General features: G+C 35.1%; 1 protein-coding gene across 4 annotated transcripts in view; it reads left to right on the top strand.

Annotated features, from left to right (window-relative positions):
- Positions 1-25588, top strand: part of EDA2R (ectodysplasin A2 receptor) — a 112158-nt gene that overhangs the window by 33729 nt on the left and 52841 nt on the right. The window lies entirely within an intron of this gene.

Here is a 25588-nt window from a genome sequence, read left to right as displayed (position 1 = left end):
ACTTTGATTCCTAAACCAGACAGAGACCCATTAAAAAAAGAGAACTACAGGCCAATATCCCTGATGAATATGGATGAAAAAATTCTCAATAAGATACCAGCAAATAGAATTCAACAGCATATAAAAAGAATGATTCACCACGATCAAGTGGGATTCATTCCTGGGATGCAGGGCTGGTTCAACTTTCTCAAATCAATCAATGTGATACATCACATTAATAAAAGAAAAGATAAGAACCATATGATCCTGTCAATCGATGCAGAAAAGGCCTTTGACAAAATCCAGCACCTTTCTTAATAAAAACCCTTGAGAAAGTCGGGATAGAAGGAACATACTTAAAGATCATAAAAGCCATTTATGAAAAGCCCACAGCTAACATCATCCTCAATGGGGAAAAACTGAGATCTTTTTCCCTGAGATCAGGAACACGACAGGGATGTCCACTCTCACCACTGTTGTTTAACGTAGTGTTGGAAGTGCTAGCATCAGCAATCAGACAACAAAAGGAAATCAAAGGCATCAAACTTGGCCAAAATGAAGTCAAGCTTTCACTTTTTGCAGATGACATGATACTATACATGGAAAATCCGATAGACTCCACCAGAAGTCTGCTAGAACTGATACATGAATTTAGTAAAGTTGCAGGATACAAAATCAATGTACAGAAATCAGTTGCATTCTTATACACTAACAATGAAGCAACAGAAAGACAAATAAAGAAACTGATCCCATTCTCAATTGCACCAAGAAGCATAAAATACCTAGGAATAAATCTAACCAAAGATGTACAAGATCTGTATGCTGAAAACTATAGAAAGCTGGTGAAGGTAATTGAAGAAGATATAAAGAAATGGAAAAACATTCCGTGCTCATGGATTGGAAGAATAAATATTGTCAAAATGTCAACACTACCCAAAGCTATCTACATATTCATTGCAATCCCAATCAAAATTGCACCAGCATTCTTCTCGAAACTAGAACAAGCAATCCTAAAATTCATATGGAACCACAAAAGGCCCCGAATAGCCAAAGTAATTTTGAAGAAAAAGACCAAAGCAGGAGGCATCACAATCCCAGATTTTAGCCTCTACTACAAAGCTGTAATCATCAAGACAGCATGGGATTGGCACACAAACAGACACATAGACCAATGGAATAGAATAGAAACCCCGGAACTAGACCCACAAACGTATGGCCAGCTAATTTTTGACAAAGCAGGAAAGAACATCCAATGGAAAAAAGACAGTCTCTTTAACAAATGGTGCTGGGAGAACTGGACAGCAACATGCAGAAGATTGAAACTAGACCACTTTCTCACACCATTCACAAAAATAAACTCAAAATGGATAAAGGACCTGAATGTGAGACAGGAAACCATCAAAACCCTAGAGGAGAAAGCAGGAAAAGACCTCTCTGACCTTAGCCGTAGCAATCTCTTACTCGACACATCCCCAAAGGCAAGGGAATTAAAAGCAAAAATGAACTACTGGGACCTTATGAAGATAAAAAGCTTCTGCACAGCAAAGGAAACAACCAACAAAACTAAAAGGCAACCAACGGAATGGGAAAATATATTTGCAAATGACATATCAGACAACGGGCTAGTATCCAAAATCTAAAAGAGCTCACCAAACTCCACACCCGAAAAACAAATAACCCAGTGAAGAAATGGGCAGAAAATATGAATAGACACTTCTCTAAAGAAGACATCCGGATGGCCAACAGGCACATGAAAAGATGCTCAACGTCGCTCCTCATCAGGGAAATATAAATCAAAACCACACTCAGATATCACCTCACGCCAGTCAGAGTGGCCAAAATGAACAAATCAGAAGACCATAGGTGCTGGAGAGGATGTGGAGAAATGAGTACCCTCTTGCACTGTAGGTGGGAATGCAAATTGGCGCAGCCACTCTGGAAAGCAGTGTGGAGGTTCCTCAGAAAATTAAAAATAGACCTACCCTATGACCCAGCAATAGCACTGCTAGGAATTGCCCCAAGGGATACAGGAGTACTGATGCATAGGAGCACTTGTACCCCAATGTTTATAGCAGCACTCTCAACAATAGCCAAATTATGGAAAGAGCCTAAATGTCCATCAACTGATGAATGGATAAAGAAATTGTGGTTTATATACACAATGGAGTACTACGTGGCAATGAGAAATAATGAAATATGGCTCTTTGTAGCAACATGGATGGAACTGGAGAGTGTGATGCTAAGTGAAATAAGCCATACAGAGAAAGACAGATACCATGAGTTTTCACTCTTATGTGGATCCTGAGAAACTTAACAGAAACCCATGGGGGAGGGGAAGGAAAAAAAAAAGAGGTTAGAGTGGGAGAGAGCCAAAGCATAAGAGACTCTTAAAAACTGAGAACAAACTGAGGGTTGATGGGGGGTGGGATGGAAGGGAGGGTGGGTGATGGGTATTGAGGAGGGCACCTTTTAGGATGAGCACTGGGTGTTGTATGGAAACCAATTTGACAATAAACTTCATATATTGAAAAAATTTTAAAAAAAACACAAAAAACTGGTTAATAGCTAACATTTGGGGTACATTAATCATTTGAGAGAATTGCCTTTGCCTCCTAATTAGGAAAGAAGATTCTTTGTATAATTTTTGCATGATACCTTGTTCTTTTTTAATTTCCTGAAAATGACTCATTCATTTATTCGATAAGTTATTGAGGAAAATTTGATAGTGTTTATTTTCATATGGTATGCAAATGTCTGCTTTTAATTCTTGTATTAGACCATTTATATATAAGGTAATGATTGATATATTAGAGCTTAAGTCTGCCATTTTATTACTTTTTAAATTTTATTTTTCTTGTTCCTCTGTTTGTCTTTTCTTGACTTCCTGTGGGTAAATTAATTTGGGCGGGATTGTATCTTGATTGTTGTATAGACCAGTAAGAAAGAGATCATTCTGGGTATTATTATATACACATGTAAGTTAACACTCCCTACCAGTATCAAGATTTTATCATTTTGTAACATAAATTTCACTGGTAGTGGCAAACATATAGTCATAGTTAAATTCTGCAATATGGTAATATTGGTGCATTTTTCACAACTCTAGTTTAAAAGAAATATATATATATCTATAGATATAGATATAGATATAGATATGGATATGGATATAGATATAGATATCTATATAGATATATAGATATATAACTATAAATACAATAATCTTCTGCTATCAATTACATTATATATATATATATATATATATATAAAACATGTACAGACAGTTCCCAACTTACAATGGTTGACATATACATTTTCAATATTATGATGTTAAAGTGATGTACATTCAGTAAAAACTTTAATTTGAATTTTGAATTTTGCTCTTTTCTTTGGATAGTGATATGTGAGACAATACTCTCCCATGATGCTGGTCAGCAGCAGTGAGCTGCAGCTCCCACTGAGCCAAATGATTGCGAGGTTAAAGCATCAATACACTTACAGCAATCCATGTCCATAAAATTACTCTTTTTTTTTTATCTCTCAGTACAGTATTAAATAAATTACATGAGATATTCAATACTTTATTACAAAATATGCTTCGTTTAAGATCATTTTGCCCAACTCTAGGCTAGTGTATGCATTCTTGGAACCATATAAGGTAGGCTAGACTAGGCTATGATTTTCAGTAGGAGTATTAAATGCATTCTCAACTATAACATTTTCAAATGATGATTCATTTATTGGGATGTAACCACATTGTCAATTGAGGAAGATCTTTAAATTGTAATAGCAATACCTAAAATGTGTGAGAGAGAAGAAGTAAGAGTGTAAAGTATATGAATTCTATTGAAGTTATCAGTTTAAAATAAGGTGTCAAAAATTTAATATATTTTATGTAAGCCTCATGGTGACAAAAGGGAAAGTATTGTAATAATTACACAAAATAACACAATAAAAACATCAAGCAACACTGATACTAAAACACATTAAAGCACAAAGGATAGAAGGTTAAGGAACAGGAGCAATGGACTTAGAAAATGACCAGAGAACAATTAACAAAGTGGCAATAGTATTTGCTTATCAATACTTATTTAAATATAAATGGATTAAACCCTCTAATCAAAAAATATAGATGGGGTAAATAGATAAAAAAGCAAGATCCTACAATATTCTGCCTACAAAGAGCTCACTTTAGCCTTAAATATAGATATGGACTGAGAGTGAAGGGATGGAACAAGACATTCAAACAAATGGTAAAAGCAAACAAACAAACAACAACAACAACAAAACAAGGTGTAACTATACTTATATCAGACAAAATACACCTTAAAACTGTTAAAGAGATGGGACAACTGGGTGGCTCCTTCGGTTAAGAGTCTGACTCTTGATTTCAGCTCAGGTCATGAACTCATGGTTGGTAAGATTGAGCACCATATTGGGCTCCATGCTGACAGTGCAGATCCTGCTTAGGATTCTTTCCTTTCTCTGTGCCTCTCCCCCCTACTTGTGCTCTCTCCCTCTCCCTCTCTCTCAAAGTAAACATTTAAAAAGAATAAAGAAAATGAAAGTGTTAAAGAGACAAAAAAAGGTAATTATATATTGATAAAGGAGTCAAAACATCAAGAAAATATACCAATTGCAAATATTTATGTGCCCAACTTTGGAGCACCTAAGTGCTAAAGCAAAAACTAACAGAGCTAAAAGGAGAAATAAACAGTAATACAATAATAGATGGGGACTTAATTCTCTACTCTCAACACTCAATAGATCCAGACAGAGTATCAATAAGGGAACAGTGAATTTGAACAACACTATAGACCAAATGACCTAATGGATGTATGTAGAACATTCTATCCAATAACAGCAGATACACATTCTTCTCAGATGGAAATGGCATATTTTCTAAGATAGACTACATGTTAGGCCACAAAACAAGTCTTAGCAAATTCAAGAAGGCTGAAATCATACCAAAGATTTTATTTGACCACAATGACATGAAACTAGAAACTAATAACAGGAGAAAAACTGGAAAATTTTGAATACATGGAAATTAAAACACACTTTCTTGAATATCCAATGGATCAAAGAACAAAATAAAAAGGAATAAAAATTTCTTGAGACAAATGAAAATAGAAACACCACATACAGGAACTTATGTGATACAGCAGAAACAATTCTAAGAAGGAAGTTCTTAGCAATAAATGCCTACATTAAGAAGCAAGAAAGATCCCAAATAAACAACCTAATTCATAGCTTAAGGAACTAGAAAAGTAAAAACAAACTGACACCAAAGCTAGTAGGAAAAAAAAGAAATGATAAATATTAGATAATAAGTAAATGAAATAGGAACAATAGAAACAATAGGAAAGATTAACTACACTAAGAGTTGTGTTCTTTTTTTGAAAAGATAAAATTTATAAACTGTTAGCTAAAATAATCAAGGAAAAATGAGAAAGGACACCAATCAAACAGAATTATCTATGAAAAAGCAGACATTAAAATTGATGGCACAAATATTCCATGTATCATAAAAGGCTAAGGCTATATTAAAAACTATATTCTAACAAACTGAACAACCTAGAAGAAAAGGTGAAAATCTTAGAAACATAGAATTTACAAAAACTGAATCAGGAATAAATAAATAATCTGAATATACCAATTACTAGAAAGGAGATTATATTAGTAATTTAAAACATCTCCCAATAAAGAAAAGGCAAGGATTAGATGACTTCGCTGGTGAATTTTACCAAATATTTCAAGAATTAACACGAATCCTTTTCAAATTCTTCCAAAAAATCAGAGGGGAGGGACACTCTCAAACTTAATTTACAAGGCCAACACATAGAAGCAACACATCTCAATATAATAAAGGCCAAATATGATAAGCCAACAGCTAATATACTCAATGGTGAAAGAATGAAAGCTTTTCCTGTAAGATCAGGGTGCCCACTCTCATCACTTATATTCAACATAGTACTGGAAGTCCTTGCTAGAGCAATTAAGCAAGTAAAATAAATAAAATGTACCAGATATGGAAAGAAAGAAGTAAAATTGTCTGTATTAGCAAATGGCACGCTTTTATACCTAGAAAATCCTAAAGACTCAATCAAAAACCTGTTAGATCTAATCAATGAATTCAGTAGCTGCAGAATACAAATTAACATACAAAATCAGTAACATTTCTGTACATTTACAAAAGCATCAAAAACAATAAGTAGGAATAGATTAACTTAGGAAGGAAAAGATCTCTACACTGAAAACTATAAAACACTGATGAAAGAAATTGAAGAAAACATAAATAAATGGAAAGGTATTTCATGTTCATGAAATGGAAGAATTCATATTGTTAAAATGTCACTACTACCAAAAGCTATCTATAGATTCAATGAAATTTATTTCAATATACCTATGACATTTTTATAAGAGTAGAAAAAACATTCCTAACCTCTATACTGAACCACAAAAGACCCCAAATAGCCAAAGAAATACTGAAAAAGAACAAATCACACTTCTTGATTTCAAGCTATACCATATATCTGTAGTCATCAAAACAGTATGGTACTGCCATAAATGCAGACACATAGACCAATCGAACAAAATCAAGATCCCAGAAATAAACCCAAGTATATAGTCAACTAATATTTGACAAAGGGGACAAGAGTACTCAATGGAGAAAAGACAGTCTCTTCAATAAATGATGTTGGGATAATTGTATTATTTACATTGATAAGAATTAAACTCAACCCATATCTTGAACTACTCACAAAAATTAACTTTAAATAAATAAAATACTTAAATGTAAGATCTGAAGCCATAAATAATCTAGAAGAAAGCATAGGAACAAAATGTCATGATGTGGGTATTGGTAGTGATTTTGTTTAATATTGCACCTAAAGCACAAGCAACAGCCACCACAAATAAACAAGTGGGACCATATCAAACATAAAAGCCTCTGCACAGCAAAAGAAACCATCAACAAAGTGAAAAGACAACCTACAGAATGGGAAAAATATATTTATAAATCATATATCTCATAAGGGATTAATATACTAAACATATGAAAATTCATACAACTCAATAGCATAATAACAAATAGTCCAATTAAAAAATGGGCAAAGAAATTGAACAGACTTTTCCCCACAGAAGAAATTCCAACAGGTACATGAAAAATGATCAACATCACTAGTCATGGAAATGCAGATAAAACCACAGTAAAATATCACCTTACACATGTTAGAAAGGCCATTATATATATATATATATATATATATATATATATATATATATATATGTGTGTGTGTGTGTGTGTGTGTGTGTGTATATATATATATATATATATATATATATAAACTTTCTGAAACTTTGATGGAATTGTAAATTGGTACAGCCATTGGAAAACATTATGGAGGATCCTCAAAAATTTAAAAATAGAACAACCATATAATTCAGCGATTCCATTTCTGGGAATATATCCAAAGGTTAAAAGAAAAAAAACACTAACTTGAAAAGATATCTGCACCCCCATGGTCATAGCATCATTATTTACAATAGTCAAGACGTGAAAACAACTTAACTCTTCATGTATGAGTGAATAAATAAAGACGTTGTGGTTCACGCACACACACACACACACACAGGGAGAGAGAAATACATACATACATAATGATATATTATTACATACATACATAATGAGATATTATTAAGCCATAAATAATGAGAAAACCCTACCATTTACAACAACATGGATGGACATTGAAGGCATTATGCTAAGTGAAACAAGTCTGACAGAAAAAATCCTGTATAATATCACTTACATGTGGAATCTAAAACAAAACAAAAATTCATGGAAAAATAGATCAGACTTATGGTTACCAGAGTCAAGATGGGAGGGGGGTGAATAAAGGTGATCAAATGGTACAAACTTTCAGTTGTAAGATATATAAGTGCTAGGGACATAATGTGCAATGTGATGACTATAACTAGCCCTGCTACATAATATACAGGAATATTGTTAAAAGAGTAAATCCTAACAGTTCTCATCACAAGGGGAGACTTTTTCTTCTTTTCTTTTTATTGTATGTATATGAGAAGATGGATATTAGCTGAACCTATTGTGGTAATCATTTCACAATATATGTAAATCAGACCATCATCATACTATATGCCTTAAACATATACAGTGATGAATGTGAATTATTTCACAATAAAACTGGAAAAAATTACCATTCTAAATATCAAAACATTACTTCCATTTAGTTTTCTTTGCTTTCTCCACTTTTAAATAACAAATTCTTTTAGTTTTTCTTTGCCATAGAATGTCTTTCTTTCCCCTTCATTCCCATAGGGTAGTTTTGATAGATATAGAATTTACATTTGTAAGTTATTTTCTTTCATCACTTGAAAAATGTTGGTCACTTCCTTCTGGTCTCCATGGCTTCAGTAGAAACCCATCCATGGTCATTCCAATGGGTGTTGCCTTTAGAATGTAATGTTTTTTCCTGACTACTTCTAAGATTTCTCCTTTGTCATTAGTTTTCAGAAGTTTCATTTTAATGCTTACTGGTATACATTTATTTGAATTTATTCTACTTGGGTTTTGCTCACCCTCTTGAATCTGTAGGTCTTTTACCAAATTTGTGGTTTTCAGTCTTTATGTCTTTGAAAACTTTTTCAGAAATATATTATTTTGTTTTTATTTTCATGAGACTTGATAATATAATTGTTTAATGATTTTTTTTATCTTCCCACAGGTCCATTGTATTTTCAGTCTGTTTCCTTCCTGTTCATTTTGCATAAATTCTATTGCTTTGTACTCAAGTTCAGTGATTCTTTCATCTGTTAGTTCCTCTATGCTATTTAGCCCATTCAGGGAGTTTTTAATTTATATTTCAACTTTTTTTTTCTTTTCACAGTTTCTATGTGAAAAATATTTTGTAATTTCTTGCTGATATTTTCTAATAATTATTTTATTGCAAGATAATTTGTAATTGCTGACTGAAGCATTTGTATGGTGACTGCTTTAAAATACTTGTTAGATAATTCCAACATCTGATTTATTTAAGTGTTGGTGTCAGTTGATTGCCTTTTCTCATTCGTGGAATTTTCCTAATTCTTGTTATGATAAGAGATGTTTTTAAAAATATCTCTTGGAGGGGCGCCTGGGTGGCTCAGTCTGTTAAGCGTCCGACTTCAGCTCAGGTCATGATCTCGCAGTCCATGAGTTCGAGCCCCGCGTCGGGCTCTGTGCTGACAGCTCAGAGCCTGGAGCCTGTTTCAGATTCTGTGTCTCCCTCTCTCTGACGCTTCTCCATTCATGCTCTGTCTGTTTCTGTCTCAAAAATAAATAAACATTAAAAAAATTAAAAAATATCTCTTGGATATTTTCATAATTGCTAAGAGACCAAGTGTTCTATTTAAATCTTTTAATTTAGGAGATGATCACTTGTTTAGGTTTAGCATATCTGTCTTGGCTTACTTTTGTGAATATGGTTGTAATGAGATTGTGATTTTCATGATCTTTATAGTATGACTTTGGTCTATATGGTTTTATAGTATGACTTTGGTCTATGTGGTTTATTTTGTGCTACTGTGGCCCTCACTACTCTTTCCTGGTGCTGCCTGAGGAGTATAAGAATTTCTCTGGGCCAGGAAACTGTTGCTTCTCTTGAAAAAGGAAGTCTCTCAGTTGTAGAGAGGAAGAACACAACCCAGGTCAGACTGCTTGCTGTTATAGGATATCATTTGCCAGTGCACCATGGCAACTTGTCTGTAGGTGGAGAAGAAGAATATCAGACCCACAGGACAAAGGAGCTTCTTGGACTGGGCACTTATGTCTTTGAGATCCCTCTGGGCAGTACCCCTGTGGCCTGGTGTCTCTAATTGTGGATGAGGAGACTCAGGGTAACAGGGAAGAAGCTTCCCAGGAGAGACCATTCATGACACAACATTTGTGCCCCATATTTGCTTATTTGTGAAACATAAATGACAATACACACCTTACAGAAATTTATGAAGAATAAACAAGAATATAAGTACATGAAAGGAATTTTTGTTTTATTAATTTAATTATCAGGACATAACATACATAATAGCATCCTAGCACATAGTAGTTGATCAATAATATATTCTGAATTAGTATATTGAGAAGTAGCTGACACATGGTTAATTGTCAGTAAACACTAGCTAACTCCCATCATTCCCTTCCCAGTAAGTGAATAAGTGATGAGTCATGTTCATGTCTTCTGATTCCAGTGCTTTTGATAATATAAAAACTTTCCTCCTGAAAGAAAATACCCAATCCTCATTTGGAACTTACTAATGCCAGGCATGATAACAGTATATTATATCCATTCATATTCTCTATCTCTATACCTCTTCCTCTCCACCCCACTCTATCATTCATTTTATTTTTTCAAAGTTGCTTATTAAATTCCAATTTGTTAATATACAATATAATAGTTTCAGGTGTAGAATTTAGTGATTCATGACTGACATACAACACCCTGTGTTCATCACAACAAATGCCCTCCTTAATTCCTGTCACCCATTTAATGCAATTTCCAGCCCACCTGCTCTCTAACAACTCTGTTTGTTTTCTAAGTTACTAGTCTGTATTCTAGTTTTCCTGTATTTCCCTCCACCATGTTCATTTGTTTTGGTTCATTAATTCCACATATGAGTGAAATCATATAGTACTTGTCTTTCTCTGACAGACTTATTTCATTTAGCTTACTACTTGCTAGCTCCATCCACATCTTTGCAAATGACAAGATTTGATTCTATTTTATAGCTTATTAATATTCTGTTGTATGTATACTACATGTTCTTTATCCATTTGGACTTTTTTCCATAATTTTGCTATTTTTCATAATACAGCTTAACATTGGGATACATGTACCCCCTTTGAATCAGTATCCTTGTAACCTTTGGATAGATAGCTACTAATGAAATTGCTTGATTGTAGGGTAGTTCTATTTTTAACTTTTTGAGGAATCTCCATACTATTTTCCAGAGTGGCTGCACCACCTGCATTCCCAAAAGCAGTGTAAAAGAGTTCCCTTTCTCTGTACCTTTGCCAAAACCTGTCCGTTGTTTCCTGAGTTGTTAATTTTAGCCTTTCTGACTGGAGTGAAGTGATATCTCATTGTAGTTTTGATTTGTATTTCCCTGATGATGAGTGATATTGAGCATCTTTTCATATGTCTGTTAGCCATCTGTATATCTTCTCCGGAAAAAAAAAAAACAAAAAAACAAAAACGTCTGCTCAAGTCTTCTGCCTATTGCTTAACTGGATTGTTTGTTTTTTTGTGTGTTTGATAATTTATATATATTTTTTGGATACTAAACTTTTATCAGATATACCATTTGCAAAATATTCTCCCATTCCAAAAGTTTTCTTTTAGATTTGTTGATTATTTCCTTCACTGTGCAAAATCTTTTTATCTTGATGAAGTCCCAATAGTTCATGTTTGGTTTTGTTTCCCTTGACTCAAGACCTATATCTAGTAACTTACTACAGCCAATGTCAAAAAGGTTGCTGCCTGTGTTCTCCTCTAGGATTTTGATGGTTTTCTGTCTCACATTTAGGTCTTTCAACAATTTTAAATTTATTTTTTGTATGGTTTAAAAAAGTGGTCCAGTTTCATTCTTTTGCATGTTGATGCCCAGCTTTTCCATCAACATTTGCTGCAGGGACTGTCTTTTTTCCATTGGATATTCTTTCTTGCTTTGCTGAATATTAGTTGACTAGATAGTTGTGTGTCCATTTATGGGATAACTCTTCTGTTCCATTGATCTATGTGTCTTTTTCTGTGCCAGTACCATAGGGTTTTCATCACTACAGTTTTGTAATATAACTTAAAGTCCAGAATTGTGATGTCTCCAGCTTTGCTTTTCTTTTTGAAGGTTGCTTTGGCTATTTTTTTTTTGTGGTTCCATACAAATTTTAGGATTGTTCGAGTTCTGTGAAAAATGTTTGTGGTATTTTGATAGGGATTGAATTGAATGTGTAGATTGCTTTGGGTAATATAAATATTTTCATTATATTTGTTCTTCCAATCCATGAGCATGGAGTGTTTTCCCATTTTTTGTGTCATCTTCACCTTCTTTCATCAGTGTTTTGTAGTTTTCAGTGTACAAATATTTTACCTCTTTGGTTAGGTTTATTCCCAGCTATCTTATGGTTTTTGGTGCAATTGTAAAAGTGATCGATTCCTTGATGTCTCTTTCTGCTGCTTCATTACTGGTGTATGTGACACCAATATCTGTATGCAACAGATTTCTGTATGTTGATTTTATATCCTGCAACTCTACTCAATTCATGTATCAGTTCTGGCAATTTTTTTGGTAGAGTCTTTAACATTTTCTATATAGAGTACCATGTCATCTATAAGTAGTGTTTGGCTTCTTCCTTACCAGTTTGGATGCCTTATATTTCTTTTTGTTGTCTGTTTGCTGTGACTAGGACTTCCAGTGGTGAGTGGACAAACCCATCTTGCTCCTGAATGTGGAGGAAAAGATCTCAATTTTTCCTCATTGAGGATGATATCTGTAGGGGTTTTGTATATGGACTTTATGATGTTGAGGTGTGTTCCCTTTCAAACTACTTTGTTGAGAGTTTTTATCATGAATGGGTATTGTACTTTGTCAAAAGGTTTTTCTGCATCTATTGAAAGGAACATATGGTTCTTATTGTTTCTTTTATTAATGTGGCATATCATGTTGTTTGATTTGCAAATATTGAACTGACCTTGCAGCCCAGGAGTAAATCCCATTTGATAGCGGTGAATGATTCCTTTAATATATTGTTGGATTCAATTGGCTAGTATTTTTTTGAGAATTTTTACCTTCATTTTAATCGGGGATATTGGCCTTCATTTTAATCGGGGATATTGGCCTGTAGTTAGTTCTCTCTGTTAGTGGAGACTTCACTGGTTTTGGAATGAAGGTAATAAGAGCCTTATGAAGTGAGTTTGAAATTTTTCTTTCCATTTCTATTTTTGGACTATTTTGAAAAAAAAAGTATTAACTTTTCCTTAAATGTTTGGTAGAATTACCCTGTGAAACCACCTAACCCTGAACTTTTGTTTTTTGGGAGAATTTTGATTACTGATTTACTATCTTTGCTGGTTATCAGTCTATTCAAGTTTTCTATTTCTTCTTTTTTCAACTTTGGTAGTTTATACATATCTAGGAATTTATTGAATTCTTCCAGATTGTCTGATTTTGTGGCATATAATTTTTCATAATATTTTCTTTTACTTGGTATTTCTGTCATATTGGTTATTATTTGTACTTTCTCATTTGTGATTTTATCTACTTGGGTCCTTTATCTTTCTTTTTGATAAGTCAGTGTAGAGGTTTATCACTTTTATTATTTTATTCTGAAAAATCAGCTCTTAGTTTTATTGATCGGTTCTACCATGTGTTTTGCTTCTATTTCATTTATTGCTGCTCTAATCTTTATTTTTTTCCATTTTTCTGCTGCCTTTAGACCTCATTTGTTTTTCTTTTTTAGCTCTTTGAAATGTAAGGCTTGTTTATTTGAGATTTTTCTTGCTTCTTGAAATAGACCTATAATGCTGTACAATTCCCTCCTAGGAACAATTTTGCTCCTTCTCAGTTGTTTTGGACTGTGGTGTTTTCATGTTCATTTGGTTTCATGTAATTATTTTTTTATTTCTTCTTTCATTTTCTTCTTGACCCATTCATTCTTTAGCAGAATTTTTTAAAATTATTTTTCTTATTTATTTTTGAGAGAGAGAAAGAGCATGAGCAGGGAAGAGGCAGAGAGAGAGTGGACATAGGATCCAAAGCAGGCTCTGCTGACAGCAGAGAGCCCAATGTGGGGCTAAAATTCATGAATCATGAAATCATGACTTAAGGCAAAAGGCTTAAATAATTGAGCCACCCCAGCACCCCAACAGCATGTTCTTTTAACCTCCATGTATTTATGGTCTTTCCATTTTTTTTTCTTCTGTTTGACTTCAATTTCCCTAGCATTGTGGTCATAAAGCATGCATGGTGGGGCACTGGGTGACTCGTTGGTTAGGCATCTGACTTTGGCTCAGGCCATGATCTCACAGTTCGCGGGGTTGAGTCCTGCATCGGGCTATGTGCTGACATCTCAGAGGCTGTAGCTGCTTTGGATTCTGTCTCCCTTTCTCTACCCCTCCCCCACTCACACTCTGTCTCTCTCTCTCTCTCAAAAATAAATAAACATTAAAAATTAAAGAAAATAAAGCAGGCATGGTATGATCCCAATCTTTTTGTATTTGTTGAAGCCTGATTTGTGAGGTAGGATATGATATATTCTGGAGAATGTCCCATGTACATTTGAAGAGTGTATTCTGCTGCTTTAGGATGAAATACTATGAATATATCTGTTGAGTAAATGCAGTCCAGCGTGTCTTTCAAAGCCATCGTTTCCTTGTTGCTTTTCTGCTAAGATTATCTGTCCATTGCTCTAAGTGGGGTGTTGAGTCCCCCTACTATTATTGTTGGATTATTATCAGTGAGTTCCTTTATGCTTGCTATTACTTGTTTTATATATTTTGGTGTTTTCATGTCAGGAACATAAATATTTACAATTGTTATATCTTCTTTTTGGATAGTCCCCTTTATCTCTTGTTACAGTCTTTGGTTTAAAATCTCATTTGTCTGATATAAGTTTTGCTACTCCAGCTATCTTTTGACATCAATTTTCAGGGTAAATATTTCTCCATTCCCTCTCTTTCAATCTGCAGGTATCATTAGATCTAAAATGAGTTTATTGTAGGCATCATATAGATGGGTCTTTTTTTTATCCATTCTGACGCCCTGTGTCTTTTGATTGGAACATTTCATCATTTACATCAATATAATTACTGATTATAAGTATTTCATGCCATTTTATTAGTTGTCTTACTGTTTCTGGGGATTTTCTTTGTTCCTTTCTAGTCTTTGTTATTTTTTGTCTTTCCTTCCCACTCAAAGACCCCCCTTTAATAATTCTTGCAGGGCTGGGGCACCTGGGTGTCTCAGCTGGTTGAGTGTCTGACTTCGGCTCAGGTCATGATCTCATGGTTCATGAATTTGAGCCACACATCAGACTTGATGCTGTCAGTGTGTCAGCGCAGAGCCCACTTAAGGTCTTCTGTCCCTCTGTGTGCTCTCCCAAAAAATAAGTAAATATTTTTAAAAAATTTCTTGCAGGGCTGGTTTAGTGGTCACAAATTCCTTTAGTTTTTGTTTGTGTGGGAAACACTTTATCTCTCTTTTTTATTTTGCATGATAGACTTGCTGAATAGGGCATTCTTGGCTGCATATTTTTTCCCATTCAGCTCCTTGAATATATCATGACACTCCCTTTTGACTTGCCAAGTTTCTGTGGAAAGATCTGCTGTTAATCTATTGGCCTTACCTTGTTTGGGACTTCTTTTGTCTTGCTGCTTTAAGTTGTTTTTTTTTTTCTTTCTGTATCACAATATTTTGAAAATTTAACTATAGTATGCCTTGGTATTGGCCTGCTTTTGTTGATCTGGATGGAAGTTATTTGTGCTTCCTAGATTTGGATATATGTTTCCTTCACGAGGTTATGGAAGTTTTTAGTTATAATTACCTCAAATAAACTGTTTAGCTGCTTTTTTCTCTCTTTTCTTCTGGGATTCCTGTAATACAAATGTTATTAAGTTTGAAGGAGTCACTGAGTTCCCTAAGTGTACTTTCATGATCCAAATTTTTCCTATTTTTTGTTTAGCTTCATTACTTTCCATAATTCTATCTTCTATATCACTTATCAGTTCCTCTGCTTCTTTCATCCTTGTGGTCATTACATTCAGTCAGTTTGTTTTTTAAATTTTTTTAATGTTTTATTTATTTTTGAGTGAGGGGAGGGGCAGAGGGAGAGAGACAAAGAATCCAAAGCAGGCTCCAGGCTCTGAGTTGTCAGCATGGAGCCCAATGCGGGACTCGAAGTCACCAACCGTGAGGTACTGATCTGAGCTAAAGTCGGACACTTAACCGACTGAGCCCCCCAGGTGCCCCTACATTCAGTCAGTTTCTAATCTCAGTTATTGCCTTTTTCATTTTGGACTGATTTCTTGACCTCTTATCTTTGCAATAAGGGTCTCCCTGAAGTCTTCCATGCTTTTCTCAAGCCTAGTGAGTATCCTTACGGGTATTGCTTAAATTCTGGATCAGGTATATTTATTATATCTGTTTTGATTACTGGCCATGACGTTTTCTCTTGGGATGAAATTTTCCATCTTGGCATTTTGTCTAGGTCTCTGTCTTCTTCTCTGTGTTAGGAAAGGCTGTTAATTTTCCTGTTCCTAAGAGTAATAACTTTATAAAGAAGAGGTTATAATGTCCAGGTCCTGGCACTTAGGAAGTGTCTCTGTATGCACTCACCTGCTGTGTTTTGGCTGTTGTATCCCTCAGGTAAGTCCTATGCAGAATTTCTTTCTTGCCCTAGGGAGTGTTTTGATCTTGGCCACAGTATGGCAAGTTCTAACTAAGTGTGCTCTGGTCTCCTTGTTAAAAGAGGCCTCATGCTATTTCCACTAGAACTGAAATTTTACAGAACTCTATGATCAGTAGACATAGTTCCTGCAGGGTTTTGTGCTGGTGTTTTGTGGGAGGCATCTGCTATGCTGATCATTAGGCACACTTGCTATAGAAAAGAAGTGCAGGGGTGCCTGGGTGGCTCAGTCATTTGATCATCCGACTTCAGCTCAGGTAATGGTCTCACAGTTCATGAGTTCGAGCCCTGCATCGGGCTCTGTGCTAACAAATAGCTTAGATCCTGGAGCCTGCTTCAGATTCTATATCTCCTTCTCTCTCCCCTTCCCCTGCTCATGCTCTGCCTCTCTCTGACTCTCAAAAATAAATAAATGTTAAAAAAATAAAATTAATTAATTAAAAAAAAGAAAAGCAGTACAAGCAGAGTGCAGGTGGTGGATCTTGGTGTAAGCCCTTTAGCCCACCAGTGTTGGGATTGTGCTATTTACTGAAGTTGTTTGTTGCTGAGGGTCAGGGGAGGGAAATGGTACCAGCCTGCTCCTTTGTCCCTGGAGAGGGAAGTCTTTGCTTTCTGCTCTTAAGGAAACACTTTCAGAGGAGCAAATATGTTTCTTTGTGCATCACAGGAATTTTTCATATTGCTGATTTCACACTATCTCTGGTTCACTTGCCTACTTGGAGTAGAGCAGCACAACTTGGGCTGTACTGTAGCCAGGGCTCCTGACTTTAAAATTCCAAACTTCAGGGACATGGTGTGGCAGGGACCCACACTGGTACCCTGAAAGTGTCTCATTGCACTGGGACTGATACAGGCTTGATCCAGAAAGGCAGTCGTGCAAGAGTTTAGGGGTGTTTGTTTGGAGTAAGCAGACTAAATAGCCAGTTTCCAGGTTAGCTGCTCTCAGCCAGTGTCTCTGCATATGCTAAAGGGCAGAGGAGGGAATTGGTGCCTTCTGGTTCATTCATCCCTAGAGAAGCAATGCCACCTCTCACAGATATGCTCCAAAAATACAAATAGTCTCTCCCTGAGCCTCTTAGGTGATCCTGAGATCATGTAGTCTGCTCCAGAGTTGTTTTCCTGCCTCTGCTCCAGGATTAGGACAACGTCCTCAGAGTCTCTATCCCAGTCAAGCCCAAGGACTTCTAAAACCAGTTCTTTGAGCCTTGCTGGTTGAAAAAACTCACAAAATTCAGCCCCTGTCTTTTTCCTAACCAATGGCTTTGGGGAATTGTTCTTCTTGTGCATGTCCTTGTACATTCCACTCTCTTTCACCTTTCTCTGTGACCAGAGCTCCCTCCACTCTGCATCATCTGTAATCCTTTTCTCTCTGTAACCATTATCTCTGTACTTCCTTCCTTCCTCACAGTGGCCTCTTCTCCCCCCTGTAGTTGTACAGTTTGTTCAATCAGTCTTCAGGTCAATTTATTGACTATTTAGAATTATTTGCTAGTTATCTAGCTGTGTTCAAGGGATCAGAAAAGTCTAGGGTCCTCCCACTATGCCACCATCTGCAAACTCTCTCATTTTAGGTTCATTTTTTAACTTGAATTTTTAGGGATTTTTTTTCTAAATTTAATTTTGTTTAATAATTATGTAAAAACACATTATTCCAAGGTCAAAAGTACAAAACAAGGGATACTCTCAAATTTTTACTTCTATCTTTGTCCTATCCCACCTATTCTTTCACTTCCCTTTAAAGGCAATTTCTCTCCTGTTTTGTTGCTGTTGTTGTTGTTTTGTTTTTGTTTTTTAGTTTTATCACTTACCATTTTATTTTTTTATTTCTGTAATATAAACCAAAGTGTGTGTGTGTGTGTGTGTGTGTGTGTGAACTGTGACCAGACTTGCCTAACCCACCTTTTAGATAAATGATATCACACTTTCCACTACCTTAATATTTTTCAATTGGCAATATATCTAGGAGATCATTGCATTCCATTGTATATCGATAGTCCACAATTCTTTTTATACCTGCAAATTACTCCACTGTATAACTTTCACAGTTTATTCAACCAGTCTCCTCTTGATAGACGGTTTTGCTATTAAAAATATTGCTACAATGAGTAGAATTATGCACACAGTTTTGTGTATTTTTGTGATTGTATCTGTATGATAGACCTCTAAATTTGCAATTGTTGGGTTAAAGAGTAAATATTTATACAATTTTGTTAGATATTGCCGAATCCCCCTATAGAAGGGTTGTGCCATTTTGTATCACCACCAAAATATGCCTGTTTCCCTACAGCTTTAGCAACTCTGTTGTCAATCTTTTTAGATTTCTGTCAATCTAATAAGTAAAAAAATAGTAATTCAATATAATTTAATTTTTAATTTTTTAAAAATTTTATTGAAGTATAATTCACATACTATCATTTAGCTTATTAGTTTCAGGTGTAAACCATAGCGATTGAATATTTCTATACATCAAGAAATGATACTCACAAAATCTACTTACCATCTGTCACTATAAAAAGTTATTACAATATTATTGACTATATTCCCTATGCTGTACATAACATCACTGCGACTTGTTTACTTTATAATTGGAATTTTGTACCTCTTAATCTACTTCACTTATTACCCCCACCACCAAACCCTCTCCCTCTGGTAACCAACAGTTTGTTCCCTGTATCTATGAGTCTTTTTCCATTTGGTTTTGTTTACTTGTTTTGTTTTGTTTTCAATTCCACATAAAAATGAAGCTATGTTGTATTTGGCTTTCTCTGATTTATTTCACTTAGCATAATACACTCTAGGTCCATCCATGTTGTTGCAAATTATAATATTTCATTATTTTTATCATTAATATTCCATTGTGTGTGTGGATACACACTCACACAGATACACACACACACCACATCTTTATCTATTCATGTGTTGATAGCCATGTGTTGTTTGCTTCCATAAGCCATATAGCTTGGCAATTGTGAATAATGTTGCAACAAACATAGTGGGTGCATAGTTCTCTTCATATTGATGTATTCGTTTTCTTCCAGATAACAACAAAGAAGTAGAATTGCTGGATTGTATGATATTTCTATCTATAATTTTTTGAGGAAACTCCATACCGTTTTCCATAATGGTTGCACCAATTTACATTCCCACCAACAGTATATGAGGGTTCCCTTCTCTCCACATTCTTGCCAACACTTGTTATTTTTTTCTTTTTGATGAAAGTCAATCTGACTGGTGTGAGGTAATACCTCATTGTGGTTTTGATTTCCATTTCCTTGATGATTAGTGATGTTGAACATTTATTATGTGCCTGTTGGACATCTCTACATCATCTTTTTCAAAATAATTTTTAACGTTTTTTATTTATTCTTGAGAGAGACAGAGACAGAGAGAGACAGAGAGACAGAGGAGGACAGAGGATCCAAAGCAGGCTCTGCTCTGACAGCAACATTTTAAAATGTTTATTTATTTATTTAGAGAGAGAAAGAGAGAGAGAGCAAGCATAAGCAGAGGAGAGGTAGGGAGAAAGAAGGGAGAAAATCCCAAGCAGGCTCCCAGCTGTCAGCGCAGAGCCTGACATGGAGCTCAAAGTCATGAACCATGAGATAATGACCTAAGACAAAATCAAGAGTTGGACACTTAACTGACTGATACACCCAGGTGCCTCATAGCCTCCATAATTTTTTGAGAAAAAAATGTGATCCATTGTACTTGACAAGTTGTTTCTGTGTTGCTGCATAAATATTTTTCTATGTGTTTGGCTATCTACATCATATATATATACACATATATATATATGTGTATATATATGATATATATATATGATATATATATGTACATGTATATACATATATATACATATATATATGATATATATATGATATATATATACATATATATATGTATATATATATAAAATGTATTGTCAAATTGGTTTCCATACAACACCTAGTGCTCATCCCAACAAGTGCCCTCCTTCATGCCCATCACTCACTTTCCCCTCTCTCCCACCTCCCAACAGCCCTCAGTTTGTTCTCAGTCCTTAAAAGCCTCTTTTAGTTTGGCTCCCTCCCTCTCTGTAACTTTTTTTTCCCCCTTTCCCTTCCCCATGGTCTTCTGTTAAGTTTCTCAAGATCCACATATGAGTGAAAACATACGGTATCTGTCTTTCTCTGCCTGGCTTATTTCACTTAGCATAATACCCTCCAGTTCCATCCATGTTGCTGCAAATGGCCAGATTTCATTCTTTCTCATTGCCAAGTAGTATTGCATTGTATATGTAAACCACATCTTCTTTATCCATTCGTCAGTTCATGGGCATTTAGACTCTTTCCATAATTTGGCTATTGTTGAAAGTGCGATCTGTACTTCCCATGTCTCTCAAAGAAATGCTGATGCCAAAGGACTTTGAACCCCAAAGGTCTACATCTTATTTGTAATATATCTCATTATGGATCTCTGAATTTTTCCTACTTAAATTTCGTTGAACATTGTGGATGTATTTATTCATGTCTTTCATTAAATTTGGCAAGTTTTCAGCCATCATCTCTTAAAATATTCTTTCTGCTCTTTTATCTCTCTCTTTTCCTTCTGGGAATCCCAACTGTATGTTAGTCTACTTGGTGGTGTCTGTTAGATTTTGTTTACTTTCTTCCTTCCTTGTTCTTTCTGTTCCCCAGAACTTGATAATTTCAACTGTCCTGCCTTCAAGTTTGCTCATTCTTTTATGTACCTTTTGAAAGCTGCTATTGAACTCTTATAGTGAAGTTTTCATTTCAGTTATCTTAATTTTCACCTCTATAATTTCTTTCTTGTTTCTTTTTATAATTTTGATAATACTATTTTGTTCACATACTTATTTCCTGATTTTTAAAGTTCATGGTTTTCTTTGAACAGATTTAAGATTTTAGTCTTTCAGTCACTGCTACTAAGTCCAATGTCTGGACTCCTTCAAAAACACTTTTCATCAATTCTATTTGTTTCTTTAAATGATTAATACATTTGGGTTTCTTTGTATATCTTGTCATTTTTTGTTTGTTCAAAACTAGTCATTTTTTATTATAATTTGGTAACTAGAAATCAGACTTTTTTCCTTCCTTTCATTTAGCTTTTTAAATTTTATTCATTGAAGGCTATATAAGTTCATTTATTTAGGTGTTTTTCGAAACTATTTTTTTAACGTTTATTTATTTTTGAGAGACAGAGACTCAGAGTATGAGGAAGGGAGGGCCAGAGAGAGGGGGTGGGGAGACACAGAATCTGAAGCAGACTCCAGGCTCAGAGCTGTCAACACAGAGCCCAACAGGGGCTCAAATTCACGAACCATGAGATCATAACCATAACCATGAGATCAGATGCTCAATTGACTGCACCACCCAGGCACCCCACTTCCAAACTATTTTTGAAGTCACTGTATTCCTTTACATATGTTATCACTTAATATGTGTTCATTTATATCATGGTTAGCTAATATTTTGATAGATTTCCTTGATTGCCAGAAGTTAAAAGAAACAAAAACAAACAAACAAAAACATACCTCTCCCAGTCTTTACAGATTGGGTCTATACTGAAGCACTCCTTTAACACTTAGTAGAGGCATATATCATTTTATACGTGTTCCATTTGGTAAAAATTAGGCACATGGCCCCACCTAACTACAGTGAGATTAGGGAATGTTGGCTAGAGGTATTCTTAGGAAGAAGAATGAGTTTGGCAAATAATCAACCAGCTTCTACCACGATTAACAAATAGTTAATATCCCTTGATAACTAGAGTTGTGTCTTGGAGAAAGAACTATGACATATCAGGCAGAAGCCTCATACCTAAATTAGAATGTCAGAATTGGAAGAATATTTAGACACTATCCACTTCAGCCTAGTCCTATGTTGGAGCCTCTGATGCTCAGAAATGGCTAGAGCCACACTAAGCCAATATCAGACCTAAGACAAGAGCCAGCTAGATCACTCATCTCTCCTCTATATCATTGGCATTAAAACTTTTTTTTTTACCATTGCCAAGAGTAAGGAATAAATTTTTCATCACGATCTAACACATACTTATATATATTTTATCTGTAAAAAATTTACAAAACAATATTGAGGTATAGGTAATGATTACAGGCAGTATTTGTCAAATCTTTCTATCTCCCCACCTCCTAGCACACTGTAGAATTTCACTTTCTTTTACTTTTTGTAATTACTAATGATCAGGTGATATGTCAAAGGCATGTGAGCAAAGTGAAATGGATTATTTCTGGAAGAAAGTAAGAGCCAGTGGCAATTCACAATGTTTTCTTTTCCCTGATGCTCCACTCATGACAACACAAAGATAAAGTTCCTGTCTCCCTGTGTAACCCAGTGAGAATATTGTAAAGCAGAGTTCCCAGTAAAGCTCTGGTAGGCAAATAGTGTGAGTGAGAAATAAACTTTTGTTCTTAAACGAACAACAAAAAAAGACACTGAGATTTAGGATTTGTTTATTCCATAGCATAACCTAGCCTATGCTGATTCATACTTAGCTTTAGTACAAGCACTTTGATATTTGATATCATTATTTTGTCTTTTTTCCCAATTTTCGATGCTAGTCTTAAACTAGCATAAGTCATAAATGCATTGCAACTTGCAGTTTGTAAAGCACTCTTGTATACAATGTCCACTTTTCCTGTAGCTGATCTTCTTTCCAAGTTTCTGTAGAGCAAAGTTAGTGATTCCTATCTCTCTACAGGATTGTGGTTATGGAGAAGGTGGAGATGCATACTGCACAGCCTGTCCTCCCTGCAGATACAAAAGCAGCTGGGGCCACCATAGATGTCAGACTTGCATCACCTGTGCTGTCATCAATTGTATCCAAAAAGCCAAATGCACAGCTACCTCTAATGCCGTCTGTGGGGACTGTCTGCCTAGGTGAGACTGTTGTATGAGAGAAAGCTTTTCTGGACCTTTATATTCTTTGGAGGTCTTTTCCCAGAGTCTAGTTGAAGCATTCTAATGGTCCATATCATGATGAGCTTAAGCTCCCATGAGGGAGAAACAGTGTCTTCCTGTGATCAACCTACAAAGTGCCTAGTGCATGGTCAGCCACAAATAAGTACTTAACTGCTTTTTCATCATGCTGGCATGTTGAAGCCAAGACCCAAGATTCAAGGTAAATCCCACTGTAGACCTCAAAGAGGTTATGAAACAGTGGATGTCAAAGCAGTGTTCCCTCTCTTATGAGACTAATTTCCCTTTGGCTATAGGGTGTGGTGAATGAGCAAAGAGGTGGAGCATCTGGTACTTTGATTCAGAATCAGACATAGAGGCAAATAATTAATGAAGGTTGGGAATGGGTGCTGGCTTCCAAGAAAGCAAGACTTTTAGAAGCTGTTTATGGTCTCAGTAAAGATCAGCCCAAGTGCATTGCTCATTTTATTACCTTGCCTTTCTTTATATCTCTAACCATAGTTTCTACCAAAAGACGCATTGGAGGACTGCAAGACCAAGAGTGTATCCCATGCACAAAACAGACACCCACCTATGAGGTTCAGTGCATGTATCCAGTTCTTTTCTCCAGTTTTCTCTCCAACCCATTGAGTAGTATCAAGATGGGATAGTAAAGACTTCCCCTATCCTGTCGTACTCTTTCCTGTAGAACAGATTGGTAAGGGATCAGATTTGAATTCTTATTTCACAATATATATTGTTTCACAATATATTGTGCAGATGCACAACCTTCTTCACATCATCTGAAAAGAATGTAAATCATGATAATCACCATTCTTCATACCTTATTGGATGGCTGCCCAGGTCTAATAAATTAATATATTGAGAAAACACTTTATAAGTTATAACATTTGTATATTTGTAGATGATAATGAGGTTTATAGGAATCTCTACTGCTTAATAATAGAAAAGGCTGAATAAAATACTAGGATCTAGTCTATGCCCATACCACTATCCATTTATCTATCATTTTTATCTACTTACCATACATACATATACTAACTCTTTTTAAGTTTTTGAAACTTTTTTATCATGATATATTTCAAATATGTAAAAATATTTAAAATCCAGAAAAAAATAAAAATATAAATGGCTAGTTACAGAACACGTAGAATTAATACATTTTAACGTTTTGCATATTTGCTTTATATTTTTTTAAAAGAAAAATAATTGGGGCACCTGGGTGGCTCAGTTGGTTGGGCATCCAGCTTCGACTCAGGTCTTGATCTCATGGGTTTATGAGTTCAATTCCCGCATCGAGCTCTGTGCTGACAGCTCAAAGCCTGGAGCCCGCTTTGGATTCTGTGTCTCCCCCTCTCTCTGCCCCTCCCCTGCTCTCACATTCATTCTCTCTCTCTCTCTCTCTCAAAAATAAATAAACATTAAAATATTTTTTTAAAAAAAAGAACAAAGATTCTACAGGTGTAATAGAATTCCCTTTTTGATCCTCCCTGAATTTCATTCTCTCCCTACTTCCCCAAAGGCAACGACAGTCATAAAATTGCATGCATCTTGTTGGTAGGTTATGCTACAACAAATCTCTAAATCTCAATGACTTAATACAATAAAAGTTTATTTTTTACTGCACAAAAGCATCCCTCCATCTTGTGACTATACCATCTAGACCATGTGGCTTTTAGGTTGATGGGACAAGGGAAATATGGAAGAGACATAGTGGCTCTTAACTACTTCAGTCTGCAAGGGACACACATTACTTCCACTCACAGACCATTGGCCAGAAGTACTCTGATGGCCTTACTACAATGGTGTATAGGAAACACAGGTGGATAATTGGTGAGAACTATGACTGCCATATTTTAATACTTGTATTTTTAGTGATATATATTCATAGAAAATATATGCCATTATTTTATATTTGATGTTTCCTATAAATTACTTCATGCTATATACTCACTTTCTTCAATTTGCTTTTCCCTTCTGGATTATTTATGTTGATCCATACAGGTCTTTTATTTTAAGTTATATAATAATATTAAATCATAAGATTATATCATGATTTATTGTTCCTGTGCCTTACTGATGAACATCTTAGTTTGTTTCCATTTTTCTAGGTTTTATAACTAGATGTGACATAGAAAGACTACACAACATGTGCATCTTCAAATAATTGTATTAACTTATACCATACCAACAGTATATGCAAGTTCCTTCACTT

Source organism: Acinonyx jubatus, chromosome X (assembly GCF_027475565.1).
Source record: "Acinonyx jubatus isolate Ajub_Pintada_27869175 chromosome X, VMU_Ajub_asm_v1.0, whole genome shotgun sequence".
NCBI classification, from domain to species: Eukaryota; Metazoa; Chordata; class Mammalia; order Carnivora; family Felidae; genus Acinonyx; species Acinonyx jubatus.
Note: the sequence above shows the minus strand (reverse complement) of the source record. Positions and strands in the feature narration are given on the sequence as shown.